Source organism: Cervus canadensis, chromosome 4 (genome assembly GCF_019320065.1).
Source record: "Cervus canadensis isolate Bull #8, Minnesota chromosome 4, ASM1932006v1, whole genome shotgun sequence".
NCBI classification, from domain to species: Eukaryota; Metazoa; Chordata; class Mammalia; order Artiodactyla; family Cervidae; genus Cervus; species Cervus canadensis.
In genome coordinates, this window is record NC_057389.1 from 16,749,752 (window position 1) to 16,763,303 (window position 13,552).

Below are 13,552 nucleotides of genomic sequence, written 5' to 3' on the forward strand. Positions count from 1 at the left end.
CAGACATACCTCATTTTATTGCACTTTGCAGATATTAAATTTTTTTTACAAACTGAAGGTTTATGGCAACCCCATGTTGATCAAGAAGTCTATGAGCACCATTTCCCACACAGCATTTGCTGCCTTTGTGTCTCCGTGTTACGTTTTGGTAATGCTCACAATATTTCACACTTGATCATTATTATTTGTCACGGTGATCTGCGATGTTACTCTTGTGGTTGTCTTCAGGCACCACAGATCACGCCCATGAAGACAGCAAACTGAATTGGTTGTTGTGTGTTCTGACTGCTCTCCTAGGTGTGTTCCCCCATCTCTCTTCTTCTGCTTGGGCCTCCCTATTTCCTGAGATGCACCAGTATTGAAAGTAGGCCAGTTAATAACCCTACAATGGACTCTCAATGTTTTAGTGAAAGGAAGAGTTGCCTATCTCTCACTTTAACAAGAGCTAGAAGTGAGTACAGTTATTGAGGAAGGCATTTCAGCAGCAGAGACAGGCTAAAAACTAGGACTGTTGCATCAGTGGGCTTCCCTGATAGCTCAGTTGGTGAAGAATCCGCCTGCAATGCAGGAGACCCCGGTTCGATTCCTGGGTCGGAAAGATCCACTGGAGAAGGGATAGGCTGCCCACGCCAGTATTCTTGGGCTTCCCTTGTGGCTCAGCTGGTAAAGAATCTGCCTGCAATGTGGGAGACCTGGGTTCAATCCCTGGGTCGCGAAGATCCCCTGGAGAAGGCAAAGGCTTTGCACTCCAGTATTCTGGCCTGGAGAATTCCATGAACTATATTGTCCATGGGGTTGCAGAGTCGGACACGACTGAGCGACTTTCACTTTCACTTGCATCAGTTAGGCAAGTTGTGGATACAAAGGAAAAGCGCTTGAAGGAAATTAAAAATGCTACTCCGGTGAACGCATGAATGATAAGAAAGCAAAACAGCCTTTTTGCTGATACGGAGACAACTTTAGTGATTTAGATAGGGATCAAACCAGCCAACTTTCCCTAAGCCAAAACCTAATCTATAACAGTCCTAACTCTCTTCACTTCTGTGGAGACAGAGAGTAGTGAGGAAGCTTGCAGAAGAAAATTTTGAAGCTGGCAGAGATGGGTTCAGGAGGCGGAAGCGAAGAATCCCTCTTTATATCCTAAACATGTGAGGTGAAACAGCAAGTGCTTATGTAGAAGCTGCAGCAGGTTATCCAGAAGATCTAACTAGGATAATGAATGAAGGTGGCTGCTCTGAACAATAGACATCCCATGTAGATGAAACAGCCTTCTATTTGAAGAAGATGCCATGGAGGGCTCCCACAGCTAGAGAGAACTCAGTGCTTGACTTCCAAACTTCAAAGGATAAGCTGACTCTCTTATGAGCGACTGATGCAGTTGTTGAAGCCCATTCTGAAAATTGTAGGGCCCTAAAGAGCAATCCCACTGCTGGGCATACACACCGAGGAAACCAGAATTGAAAGAGACACGTGTACCCCAGTGTTCATCGCAGCACTGTTTACAATAGCCAAGACATGGAAGCAACATAGATGTCCGTTGGCAGATGAATGGATAAGAAAACTGTGGTACATATACACAATGGAAAAGAATACATTTGAATCAGTTCTAATGAGGTGGATGAAACTGGAGCCTATTATACAAAGTAAAGTAAGTCAGAAAGAAAAACACCAGTACAGTATATTAACACATATATATGGAATTTAGAAAGATGGTAACAATGACCCTACATGTGAGAAAGCAAAAGTGACACAGATATAGAGAACAGACTTTTGGACTCTGTGGGAGAAGGTGAGGGTGGGATGATTTGAGAGAACATCATTGAAACGTGTATATTACCATATGTGAAATAGAGCACCAGTCCAAGTCCAATGCATGAAACAGGGCACTTAAAGCCAGTGCACTAGGACAACCCTGAGGGATGGGATGGGGAGGGAGGTGGGAGGGGTTTCAGGATGGGGGCCACATGTACACCTGTGGCTGATTCATGTTAAGGTATAGCAAAAACCACCACCATATTGGAAAGTAATTAGCCTCCAATTAAAATAAATTAATTAATTTTTTAAGAAAAGAATTATGTTAAATCCAATCTACCTATGCTCTCTAAATGGAACAAAAGAGGCTGGATGATAGCACATCAGTTGACAACATGACTTACTGCATATTTTACGCCTACTGTTGAGACCTTTTTTCCCCCCCCTTTGGCCAATCCAAGTAGCATGTGAGATCTTAGTTCCCCTGCAGTGGAAGAGCAGAGTCCTAACCCTGGACTGCCAGGGAACTCCCTGTTGAGACTTTCTGTTTAGAAAAGAAGATTTCTTTCAAAATATTATTGTTCATTGTCAATGCACCTGTTCACCCAACAGCACTGATCAAGATGTACAATGAGATTAATGTTGTTTTCATGCCTGCTAACACACATCCTTTCTGCAGCCCATGGATCAAGGAGTAATTTCAACTTCCAAGTCTTATTATATTAAGAAATACATTTCATGAGACCACAGCTGCCATAGATAGTGACTCCTCTGACAGTTCTAGGCAAAGTAAATTAAAAAGCTTCTGGAAAGGAGTTGCCATTCTAGATGCCACTCTAGATACCAGGAAAGTCCCACTTTTATTAGTACTATATTATTACCTTGCTTTCTGTTCCTTACAGTTGAAATCAATACCTATATACGGTAAAATGAACCAGCTAATCATTTATTCCCAGCTGAGAGAAAAATGATAAGGTGATGCATTGTGGGTCCTGGACCAACCTAAACAAAGCATGATGGGAGAATCTCCTTTGGATGGGATAAAATGACTAGTCTTCCTTATCTTCTTAGATACACCAGAATCACAACAGAGGAGCCCAGTATGGGGTTCGGAGAAGGCAGTGAGATAATGAATTCTAGTTTGGACATAAACTTTGAAGTGGCAGGAGCTGATCTGGGTGGAAGCAGCTAGAGTTGTAGCTATGAATTTGGAGCTCATCAGGGAGGTCTGGGTGGTTAAGAGTCCTCAGAGATGCCTCAGGGTTTACAGAAGGTGACATTAGGTCCTGGAGGAGGAAGAAGGGATTTTGTTGTTGTTGTTCAGTTGCTGAGTTGTGTCCAACTCTTTGCAACCCAATGGACTGCAGCACGCCAGGCTTCCCTGTCCATCACCATCTCTCAGAGTTTGCTCAGATTCATATCCATTGAGTTGGTGATGCTTTCTAACCATCTCATCCTCCGCTACTCCCTTCACCTCCTGCCCTCAATCTTTCCCAGCATCAGGGTCTTTTTCAGTGAGTTGGCTCTTTGCATTAGGTGGCCGAAGTATTGGGCTTCAGCGTCAGTCCTTCCAGGGAATATTCAAGGTTGATTTCCTCTAAGATTGTCTGCTTTGATCTCTTTGTAGCCTAAGGGACTCTCAAGAGTATTCTCCAGTACCACAGTTCAGAAGCATCAATTCTTTGGTGTTCAGCCTTCTTTATGGTCCTACTCCCACATCCATACATGACTACTGGCAAAACCACAGCTTTGACCATATGGACCTTTGCCGGCAAAATGATGTCTCTGCTTTTTAATATGCTATCTGGGTTTGTCATAGCTTTCCTTCCAAGGAGCAAGTGTCTTTTAATTTTATGGCTGCAGCCACTGTCCACAGTGATTTTGAAACCCAAGAAAATAAAATCTGTCAGTTTTTCCACTTCTTCCCCATCTGTTTGCCATGAGGTGATGGGACCAGAGGCCATGATCTTAAGAGTGGTATCATCTGCATATGTGAGGTTGTTGAGAGAGGAAGACAACTAGAATAGAAGAGTGCAAGGAAGCAAAGGGGAAAGTGTTTCATGAAAGAATGAACATTCATTAGTTCAAATGCCCAGAGAGATCAAATTAGATTGGGACTAAAAAGTTGTTCGTTAAATTAGGCCAGTGGATTGCTGTGGCCACTAGAAAATGCCTTTAGCAGTAACCACCCTTTTCAAGAGGCTTCTGAGAGAAGGAAAGGAGACCAAGCAGTAAGGAAATGACCATAAAAGGTAACTAATAAAGCAGTAACTAGAATGCCATAATCAAATGGATTTTAGGAAGATGAATCAGGGAAAATTAGAAAAATCCAGAAAGCCAGTAGACTACCTAGGTAAATGAGATTAGCAATAATAAAAATAGAAGGGATGTTTAAAAAATGTATTTGTTTGTATTAATTGGAGGATAATTACTTTGCAATATTGTTATGGCCTCTGCCATACATCAGCATGAATCTGCCATAGGCAGACATGTGGCCCCTCCCTTCTAAACCTCCTTCCCACCTCTCTTCCCACCCTGTCCCTCCAGGTTGTCACTGAGCATCAGCTCTGGGTCACCTGCATCATGCATTAATCTCCCACAGGCTGTCTCTTTTACATATGGTAATATATATGTTTCAATGGTATTCTCTCAGATCATTCCACCCTCTCCTTCTCCCTCTGTATTCAAAAGAAGGGATTTTAATTCCTAAATTGTTTTGACTTCATCTCATATTTAGCTCCAGAGGAAAACATACCTACACTTTCTGTATTTCAGCTCATCGATTTTTAAAAATATCTCACCCTTTGCAACCCTCACACTAAGTCTAAGGTCAAATCCTTCTTTGTTCTATGATGTCTTTTCTCCATTCCACAGCCAGTGGTGTTTCCTTCACCCTGCTAGGATGCTTGTGTTGGTCTCTCCTCTGGTCTGTGTAAAATGTACTTGATGAATGAACATTTCTGCTTCATGTGCCCTAGGTTCACGTTCTTACTACTCTCACCAGCTCCTGATCTTCTTTGGTAATAAATTCCGAATTCTACTCTGCCCTTATCTCTTCCTGATTGCCAGCTGTGATCCTTTTCCCTTTCCTCCTCTGTCATTCCATCTTGCTTTCTGAGTCCCTGCATATTTGTCACCCAATGCTTTCTACTACTTGAAAAGTTGCCTTTCTGAAGCTCTCACTTCTCTTATTTTTTGAAATTGTTTGCCTACTGTATTTCATTAATGAATCCCTCAATAGAAAAGAAGCAATGTTACATTAACATTTTCATTTGGATTACCCTCCTCTTGAACAAGTATCATATTTCATACATATAATTCAAAATGTTTTAATGATTTTTTCTTTGTCAGAACTCAAGCAAAACCCTCACAGAAACACAAAGGGTGTCCTAAGGCCCAGTAGCTTGTCATAGTTGCTCAGGTATTTACTGGTATCTTTCAGTTGAATTGAGGCCTTTTAACTCCTGGAATGCTAATATAACTCCTTAAGTCTCTAGGAATCATTAGGACATCAGCCAGTCTTAATGCTGGCAAAGGAGAGAAAGAAGAAATACGATCTGATTAAGGCAAGGGTGAAGATTTGATTAAGGCATGGCCCTGGCCTAGGACCAGGGCCTATCTCTCCTGTCCCTGCGGCAGGCCACTGCTGACCCGTACGTCCTCAGGAGACACTCAGACACAGTTCTGGCTCTGTCTCTGGGGGTCCTCTGGGTCCTGGTGCCCACAAGGTTTGTTTGAGCCCTCTGAGCATCTCTGGCGGGTGTGGGGTTTAATTCTAAATGTGATTTTCCCTCTCCTACTGTTTTCCTGGGGCTTCTCCTTTTCCCTTTGATGTGGGGTATCTTTTTTTTGGTGGGATCCAACAATCTCCTGTCAATAGTTGCTCAGCAGTGAGTTGTAATTTTGGAGTTCTTTGCAAGGATGTTTGCATGGGAGTATTGCCTCCCTCACGGCAGAGACTAGATTTGTTTCTTTACCAAGATAATAAAGATAATAACTGCCTTAGGGGCAAAGGTTGGGAAGCCCTGCTGGCAGCCAGCCCTCTTAGAAGACTGGGTTCCTAAATTTGAGATTCCTCAACTGTTACCCAAACCCACCATGTATACAGCATCTGGATTGTCCTGTGTTACTTGAGGAGCAAGGGTAACAAATGTGAACATCAAGCTGGCATTGTCCATGATACCTTGAGTATTTAGGTCTTCGCCTCTTTCCAAAGGGCCCTGGCCCTCAGCCAGCAATTATGAAACTGAACACAAAAGGAGAAGGGGGCAGCAGAGGATGAAATGGTTAGATAGCGCCACTGATCCAATGGACATGAATTTGAGCAAACTCCAGGAGATAGTGAAGGACAGGGAATCCTGGCATGCTGCGGGGTTACAAAGAGTTGGACATGACTTAGCAACTGAACAACAACAGCAATGAACCTGTTGGCAGACTACCCTTTTAGCTTGCAAGCAGTGTAATCTCAGACCCTTCACTTTTCCTGATCAAGTTGTCTGTTCAGCGTAGACCTGCATATTGTAAATCCTTGAAAGAGATGTTCTATAAGACATTGTTTCACAGTCTTGACATTACATGTGTGTGCATGTGTGTGTGTGCTAAGTTGCTTCAGCTGTGCCTGACTCTTTGCGACTCTCTGAACCATAGCCCGCCAGGCTCCTCTGTCCTTGGGATTCTCCAGACAAGAATACTGGAGTAGGTTATCATGCCCTTCTCCAGGGAATCTTCCCTACCCAGGGATCGAACCTGTGTCTCTTATGTCTCCTGCATTGGTAGGTGTTTTTTTTTTAACCACTGTCGCCATCTGGGAAACCCTTAATTATGAACAATATAAAAACAGGAGCTCAAGAGACACGATTGTTCATTTTCACATTGAAGAGTTCAAAAGAAAACTCTTTTTTGATTTGATTGGGAAAAATTTGAGAAACACAAGATTATTCTGTGTTTAAAATTTTCTTCTTTCAGCTACAAATCTATGGAGGATCTGTATAGTGCAAATCCTTGCTATCTAATAGGCTTCTCTGGTAGATCAAGGAGACCTGGGTTCGATCCCTGGGTCAGGGAGATCCCCTGGAGAAGGGAATGGCTATCCACTTCAGTATTCTTGTCTAGAGAATTCCATGGACAGAGAAAGCTGGCTGGCTACAGTCCATGGGATTGCAAAGTGTCAGACACAACTGAGTGACTAACACTTTGCTATCTAACAAATATTAAATATCATGAATGTATGTTGAAATCACACAAGAAAATTCTGCATACTGACTGACAGCAATCATAGAATTAATAGCATAGACAAGGCAGCCATTGGCAAACAATTACCACTTATGTCTAAATGCCAAGGAACAATCGTGTATTTATTTATGTATTTAGTGGTCTCTAACTTTCCAATGTTTATTCAGGGATGGGCACATAATTTATAAAAATACACCACTTTTTTTACTTGTGTGTGCAAACATGCATGTGTTTAAAATGCCTAGTTGTATGTCAGAAAATGTTAAGGATATGCTTTGTCAGGGAATATGATGATCCAGGATTTAAAGAAGATAAAGAATGTTCACTTGGATGAAATGTGAATAGATGAGATCTAACAGGGAATGGTGTTTGTAAACTTAAAAAAAAAAATAGTAGGCAAAAAATGCAAAAATAAGAAAGAAAAAACTATTGCAAGCAGGACCCGAGATGGCAGACAAAGTATACAGGAGACACAGGAGACAGATCTTACTCGAACAGACCCAGACAACAATAAGATAGAAGTCAGTTCAGTTCAGTTCAGTTCAGTTCAGTCGCTCAGTCGTGTCTGACTCTTTGCGACCCCATGAATCGCAGCATACCAGGCCTCCCTGTCCATCACCAACTCCCGGAGATTACTCAAACTCATGTCCATTGAGTCGGTGATGCCATCCAGCCATCTCATCCTCTGTCGTCCCCTTCTCCTCCTGCCCCCAATCCCTCCCAACATCAGGGTCTTTTCCAATGAGTCAACTCTTCGCATGAGGTGGCCAAAGTATTGGAGTTTCAGCTTCAGCATCAGTCCTTCCAATGAACACCCAGGACTGATCTGCTTTTGGATGGACTGGTTGGATCTCCTTGCAGTCCAAGGGCCTCTCAAGAGTCTTCTCCAACACCACAGTTCCAAAGTAGTATATTTTAATAGGGAAAGCTGGAAATACAGTATAGGATGGTGATAAATATGGCCCTGAGCAGGCAAGACTTCCTACAACAAGGACCACTAACCATGTGAAAGGAGGCGTTCACCATGATGACATGTGACCTTAATCCAGAAGACAGGTGACTGAGGAGCCCAGAAACCTTATGTCTCCAAACACTGGAAGACAGTAATTTCTGCTGGTAAAAGAAGGTAATACTCCAATACTTTGGCCACTTGAAGGGAGGAACTGACTCATTGAAAAAAACCCTGATGCTGGGAAAGATTGAAGGCAGGAGAAGGGGACCCAGAGGATGAGATGGTTGGATGGCATCACCAACTCAATGGACATGAGTTTGAGCAAACTCTGGGAGTTGGTGAAGGACAGCAAAGCCTGGTGTGCTGCAGTCCTTGGGGTCGCAAAGAGTCAGACTCGACTGAGTGATTGAACTGAACTGAAAAGAAGGTAAAAGAGGAAAAAACAAGAATTTGTTATACCAAAGTGTCTATGATATGGGGAAAAACTATGCATTTGAACCATTGGTATGAAGCAGAGGCATTCTAGTTTTAAAGCCACAGATGTCACTTTCTATGGCAGAGGTGAAATTGAATTAAACTGCTAAATTAAATAAACATGAAATACACTAACAGGATTTCTAAACTATACACTATTTGAAGATTTAGTTTACTCTTGGGGCACCCATCTCTGGTATAAAAAAACAAACAATGGGATGGAAGATATCCTCTAAGAAAATCAGAGAAAATGGAAGTTAGGAACTCAGATTTTGACATTTACTGACAGTTGTTTTTTATTTTTCCTCCACACTCTTATCCCTGGGTGGAGGCAGAAAAGATAGGGCAATGATAAAAACTGCTTAGCTTTGGAAACATGGCCAAAATCTGAAACACTATCATAGTTAAAATACTTATAAGTGTCAGTCATTCTTTTACTTTTACACTATAACTGTGCTTATTATTCTGTTAGATAAAGCCTCTTGTCATTATACTCTAGGCAAAGCTGCTAACAGGGAAACTCAGATCCATACCCTAGACCTAATTTTCTAATACAGTTCCTCTTTGATCTCCTGCATCTCTGAATTTAATTACGAGGTCTCACTTGATGCCTTGCTGTTGTATCTTTTGCTCTTCTTGCTTTCTTGTAAGAAAGAAGAGTTTTCTGCTTCTTTTAAAAGCATGCTCACTTTTAGTTAGTTCCTTGAAAGGTGTCACCCTCTACTTCATGTTGCTCCTTGGGTCCTTTTATTCTTTGTCTCCTGAACTGACACAAGTTACCATCTCAACACTGCAAATATAGCTTGTAGGGCCCATTTCCTAGGAATATGATGTTCAAAAGCGCCAGACATCAGGATGACTCTAAGCCATTTGATGAGTTCTCTGTTACATATCCTCATTTGCTTCCCTCCCAAAGAGATTTCTGATTTCTGCCCAGAACATGCTTATCAGCGTAAAGGTCCACAGCATCGTGATGAGATGAAGATTTTCTTCTGCAGCAGCGAGTGCACTCACCTTGAATGAAGCAGTTGCTAATCATGTTGCACTAAGCAAATAAAAGTCAGAACCAACCTAATCTTGCTTGCCTAATATCAGTTTCTGCGGACTTCAAGTGTAATGTTCTAATCACTGGCACAAAACAGCCAATTAATTTGCTTTCCGTGTGTGTTTTTACTGGCCAAGATGCACAGGGGCACGGTGCGTTCAGTCATAATCATGCTCTACAAAGATGGGAAATGTTCCCTTTGAGCTTCCAATCATTAGGCCAGCTGAAGTGAAGACAAGCCCATTGACAAGTGAGAATGGCAATAATTTATTTTCTATTGATGGGTTGTGACAAATCACGTCGGAGCAGTGGCCGCATACTGTGGGGCTCCGCGAAGGAAGACGGTGATGGGCAAAGATGAAACCCTTCACAGCTCATTTAGTCCAAATGTAGCCACCTGGGTGGTGAATCGGTTCAACATACCAGCCCAGGCATTCCAGCACAAAATTAGATCGCTAACAGGCAGGCCATATAGGAGTTCCTACAAGGCATTAATCAACAGGGTTGAGCTGTCAAAATTCAGAGTCTGAAATTAAGAAACACCAAAAGGATGAAAATATGGCAATGCTGTCAAAAAAAAATAAATAAAAAGAATGCTACTCATACTGTAGGGTTCCAACCCCTCCTGTAGAAGCTTAGAAGAAAAATAAGTTATAAAGGGATAAAGAGGTGAATTACCTCTGTGGAAAATTTTCCTAAGGTTCTCACACATGTTAATTAGTAAAGACAGCATGAAGGTTTATGTAAGCATGAGCAGACCCCCTTTCAATGTAACACTGATGGGTCAGGTTCCTCAGAAGTCCTCCTCACTGCCCCACAGCATAGTTCATCTCTTATTTAAATTTCTTTCCTCCATGAATCTACTTGATGTGCAGAGCATTTGATGTCTCACGCTGTTTCTGAATACAGACACTTCAAACTCAGCAGAATTCTTGGGCTTAGATAGCTTATTTTCTGAACGCTCTTTTTGGTAGAAATTTATTACAATGGTAGGTATAGAGTGTTTATGTGTGTGTGTGTGTTTTATTTTATTGATATCCTTTTTAGAATTCATTATCTATTTTTATATTAGAGAAAGTATTTCGTGCCATAAACAAAGCCAAAAAACCAGAGTTTCTAAAATGAACCAAACTGTCACACGCAAAAGTTATAATACCTAAAAATATATTCGCATTCCCAAAGGACTGCTTTCCAAGCCCTGCATGGGTGTTTCTCAAAATGTGGTCAGGAGGGTTCACTGAAAATGCACGTGCATTGACATACCTTGGTCTGCTGCTCCCCCAGGGGTTTGGGACAGACCTGGGAACTGGAATTTTAACAGGATGCCCAGGGTGACTCTGATGCCTAGAAAATCACTTTTTCTCATGTGACTGAGCCCCAGCCCACACTGAGGCACAAGACCTGTTTCTTTTCTCTCCTGCCTAGCATGTGTCACCCTTGGACGAGCTGTGCTGCTTTGTTCATAAACACTCTAATATTGATACTTTCGTTTTCTGTGCTTGGATCAGGCTGTGCCCTTCATATGCTCCAGCCTCGTCTTTCCCATTCTCTGAGATTCAACTTAAATGTCCCCTCCTCCAAGAAGGCTCCATCACTCCCAGCGAGATGCGAATATTCTGGCCTCTCTGCTGTCCTGGCCTTTCTGGTTTTACCTTTCGGAGCATCACCACCTCTGCCTTCTACTGCCGTTACCTGCACACACACTGGCTTGTTCGCTCCGTGAGGTCATGTCTTATTTGTCAGTTTACCTCATACCACCTAACTCGTATACCACCTTGTGTTATATATGCAGTCAATATGTCCGTGGGACTGAACTGCTGAATAACAGATGTTAGTTAACTCAAGCCCAAGCCTTATACTATGAAGTCACTCACAGACGCAAGTGTTCACTCTTAATGTGTGTTCAGAATTCTCATTAGAATTTCAAGTGGGTCTCCCTGTAAGCAGACATATATAAGGGCTGCGCTTTTGTTTTACTTAACTGCAGTTTGTGAAATGCTATTCTGTATATAAGAAAGATGAGTGCCACAGAATTGATGCTTTTGAACTGTGGTGTTGGAGAAGACTCTTGAGAGTCCCTTAGACTGCAAGGAGATCCAACCAGTCCATCCTAAGGGAGATCAGTCCTGGGTGTTCATTGGAAGGACTGGTGCTGAAGCTGAAACTCCAATCCTTTGGCCACCTGATGCGGAGAGCTGACTCATTTGAAAAAACCATGATGCTGGGAAAGATTGAGGGCAGGAGGAGAAGGGGACGACAGAGGATGAGATGGCTGAATGGCATCACCGACTCAATGGACATGAGTTTGAGTAAACTCTGGAAGTTGGTGATGGACAGGGAGGCCTGGCGTGCTGCGGTTCATGGGGTTGCAAAGAGTTGGACACGACTGAGCGACTGAACTGAACTGAACTGAACTGATTCTGTTTTAGACTTTCTAAATAAGCTTTAAAGATATTTTTTCTGAAAAAAAAATTGTTAATATTTTAAATCCTCAGCTGAAACAGATGTACAAAGTATATTAATTATGCTGGAAAATAAATTGCATTATAGTATGCTACTACAGACACTTTGTTTTGTAAATATTTCAGACATTCATTTTTTTAACCAGGAATTGTATGGCCTTAAATATTTGATAGCTTCATGTGATTAACAGTCAATGGCAATAATTGTCTAGTTTGACTTAAGACGCATATCATAGATCCTAATATAGTATAAAAAACATGAGTGTCATGGTATGGATTTTCATGACCTAAGGAATAATTTTACCCTGATTGTAAGGCAAAGAAGTGTTTTACTTTTACCTTCCTTATATTCTAGAAGTACATGAAAGATTAGGGAGATGGACAACTGCTATCAGTTTTATTATTTTTGAAAGTAGTATGTCTCCTCAGTCCATGTTGCAATTTTTCCCTTATACTGAGATATTTCAGGTATACAACGTAATGATTTGGTATGTCCTACAAATGTAATTGTATGTGTATACAGATGATTCTGTATGCATTACAAAATGATCACCATCATTAAAGTCTAGTTAACATTTCTCACCATACATAGTTACAGTTTTTTCTTGTGATGAAAAGATTTACTGTCAGGAATTCCTTGGTGGTCCAGTGAATTAGGGCTCCAGTGTTTAGGAATTAGATCCAGTGGTTAGGGCTCCACACTTTCACTGCTGAGGGCCCAGGTTCAGTTCCTTCTTGGGAAATAAGATCCCACAAGCCATAAGGTGCTGCCACCCAAAAAAAGAAAGATTTACTCTCTTAGCAACTTTCAATTATGAAATACAATATTATTAACTATAGTCACCATACTGGACCTTAAATAGTAATTGTTTTTAAAACCACTTTTACCTGTGATATTGCTATGTATTGAGATCCCACAGCAATGTAGGGAAAGGCTGTTTGCAGGAGACTTGAAAAATGAAATAATTCAAGCCAATTTGAATCAAACTTGTTCTAATCAGAAGAATAATCCTTTATCTACCCCAGTCTTCAATTACAACACTCTAGATGAAGAGCAGGAGCTGAGGCGATGTCTCTCATTTTCCTTCAGTGCCAAAGATAATTAGGGCAGGCTAGAATCAGGGCAGAGCTGCTTGGAAAAGTTCTGAAGGTCTCTGTTAGTATGCTTTTAAAGGGAAGGTGATATGTAAGATTACCTTTTTCTGACACCTCACATCAGAAAGGACTGATGTAAAAGTGCTTTGGGGAACCACATGTTTCTTAAAGTTTCTACTGCAGCTTAACAGTCATCTCCAAGGGTTTTGCTTTAACTCAGTTGATAATTATAATAGAACAGAGAATGGTACTGCATTTTTATTTATATTAGAGTTCTTGGCCATGGGCACCTAGGGAGCCCCTAGCTATAACTAAAACCTAATTAGGAGAAAAGAACATTGCTGACTCAATTTCTGAATTGGAGAGTAAAAGAAACATAATAATCCCTGATATAAAACATAAAATCCTTTCAAAATAAATAACTCAAAAGGTTACTACCTTTGAAAGATGCCCCATACTTCTCCAACCAAAAAAGGAACAGCCATGCGGTATTTTCTAAAACAGAGCTAATTTGATCCGTTGTTAATTCCTCCATTCCAG

General features: G+C 41.4%; 1 protein-coding gene across 1 annotated transcript in view; it reads left to right on the plus strand.

The window, feature by feature from the left end:
• Positions 1–13,552, plus strand: part of KIAA0825 (KIAA0825 ortholog) — a 436,774-nt gene that overhangs the window by 378,022 nt on the left and 45,200 nt on the right. The window lies entirely within an intron of this gene.